The sequence below is a fragment of the Musa acuminata genome, unplaced genomic scaffold, assembly GCF_036884655.1.
Source record: "Musa acuminata AAA Group cultivar baxijiao unplaced genomic scaffold, Cavendish_Baxijiao_AAA HiC_scaffold_295, whole genome shotgun sequence".
Lineage (NCBI taxonomy): Eukaryota > Viridiplantae > Streptophyta > Magnoliopsida > Zingiberales > Musaceae > Musa > Musa acuminata.
The window spans coordinates 1-2500 of record NW_027020556.1 but is presented as its reverse complement, the minus strand read 5'-3'; the positions used below and the strand labels follow the sequence as shown (position 1 = coordinate 2500).

General features: G+C 30.1%; 1 protein-coding gene across 1 annotated transcript in view; it reads right to left on the bottom strand.

Moving 5' to 3' along the window:
* LOC135657699 (maturase K-like) overlaps nt 1-1528 on the bottom strand; it is a 4168-nt gene extending 2640 nt beyond the window's left edge. Inside the window, 1 exon segment of the mRNA XM_065175993.1 lies at nt 1-1528. This exon segment is cut by the window's left edge and continues 1511 nt beyond it. The gene's annotated coding sequence lies outside the window, so the exon portion shown is untranslated.
* Nucleotides 1529-2500: the final 972 nt, after the last annotated feature.

The window sequence follows — 2500 nt, the reverse complement described above, 5'->3', positions numbered from 1 at the left end:
TACCAATAGTCTGGACGAATTTGTTGCTTCATCAAAATGTGTAAAAGATCATAGTCGCACTTAAAAGCCGAGTACTCTACCGTTGAGTTAGCAACCCGAATAAAATAAAATAAATAGGATATGTAGATACGATAAAAATGAAAAATCCATTAAATTGCACTGCACGACCCCATCAAAACATTGAACTAATAATAAATAAAAAAATATTTTATGTTTTATGATCGATTATACAAAATAAATAGAAAATGTACAGATCATATTTAAAAACACCAGATTCCTAAAAGAGATGCTAAAATTGTGACAGACCTACCAGTTTTTTATCAATTTTTTATTTTTGTTAAGTTAAATTCCAAAATACGTCTTATATGACAGTAAACCCAACAATGCAAAACCCATTATTTGAGTAAAAGTGAAGTTAAAACCCAATATGGGGTCTGGATAAAGAGATTTATTTATCTATGATCAATTAATTTATCTATGATCAATTATATTTGTTCGATACACCATTGTCAATATGAATGCAATGTTGAGAAAACAAATAACAAATAAAGTAAATAAAATAAGGATTTGTATTGGGTTGGCACAACATAAATAAGAAATTTTGATGGAAAAAAATAAGGAAAAGATAAAGAAATAAATCTCGGGTTTACTCAATCAATAGAGGTACAATAAGCAAGATTAATCCCTTGTTTGTTGGTGGATTCCTATAACAAGAAAAAAGTAAATTTAAGTATGAATAGAGCAAGAAAAGGGAAAATTTTAGGTAAAAAATTGTAAGTAAAAAATTATACAAAGATAGATTTTATATTAATCATCTCCCCCCTTTTTTATTAATTTTGTTGTTTTTTCTTTTAATTAACTCGAGGTTTTTTCTTTAAAAAATTCTGCCTTACTTAAAATATCATAAACAGTTCCTGTAGGTTGAGCGCCCTTTTCAAGGAAATATAGAATAGCGGGAACGTTTAAATAAGTTTGATTCTTTATCGGATCATAAAAACCCACTTTTCGAAAATCTCTTCCTTCTCTTCGGGATCGAACATCAATTGCAACGATTCGATAGATGGCTCATTGGGATAGATGTACATAAACAATCCCCCCCCAGAAACGTATAGGAGGTTTTTCTCCTCATACGGCTCGAGCTCGAGAAAAAATTATTTTTATTTCGGTATATCTTTCTGTATATAATATCAAATAGTAAACACAAAATAATGACTCAAATCATAGTCTAATTCATTATTATTATTTTGTTCTTCCTAAAAAAAAAAAAAAAAATAAATTTCATTCGTACTCATAACTCAAGTTGGGTAATTCTGACAGAATTCGAAGGGAAATCCTTAGACATTTCTTGAGCCGTCTCTAACCTCTTTTGTTTGTCTCATCTCGAATCTATTTTTATTCCTAATTCTGATCCAATTTTTGAGACAATTGAAAATAGTGTTTCCTTGTTTCGGAATCCTTTATCTTTGCTTTGTAAAATCATTGGGTTTAGACATTACTTCGGTGATCCTTACTCCTTTCAAAAGGGCAGCAACATACCTTTTGTTTTTTTTATTTCTTTCTATAGAAATAATACCCATAGAAATAGAATACGAAGATTGATTCCTCTGTGATACACTTTTTTTTGATCGAAATAGTTTTATCAATTCCGATTATTTTATATTTTAAGGATATACTTACAAAGCTGGTCTAACTTATTGATTGATTGGCACTAACCCTAGATCTTCCCCTTGATAAATGAATCAATCCTTTCCGCTCGAGCTCCATCATGTACTATCAACCTAAGAAAAATTAGATTCCTAATGGAACAGAACAAACTATGTCGAGCCAAGAGCATCTTCATTTGTATAGAAAATGGTGGATGTAAAAATCCACAGCGATCATGTCCTTCAAGTCGCACGTTGCTTTCTACCCACATCGTTTCAAACGAAGTTTTACCATAACATTCCTCTAATTTAGAATTCAATTTAATTTCAACCGCAATGGAATTGATTTAATATGTAATCATGAATAGTCATTGCTCGATGGAACAACGGGAACTATATAATAGTCTATACTTTATACCTATGGATAGATAAGTATTCTATGGATAGATAAGTATTGTATTTATCCGGAGAAAGCTCAGCAAGGATCCAATTTCTTTAACTCGATATTCTATCATATGAATGAAACGTATTTCTAAGAAAGATGTTTGCTTAAGACTTATTTACTTTACATCTCCAACAGATTGTTCGGGACGATCAATCATGAAATGCAGAATCTATTTTTCTAGAACAAAAAAACTATAAACCTCAAATCCTTTAATTTAATATATTTCCAATCCGGAAAAAAATAAATTATTAGTCAAATAAACTGTTCCAATGACCAAAAAACAAAAAGGTCGTAAGTTTCTAGATACTATTGATTTATCATATTTCTTCGAGTACCAACCAAGAGTCATAAAAAAATGTTTTAAAAATCTCCGACTTCAACATCATGACTGGAACTATGTTTCTAGTCATGA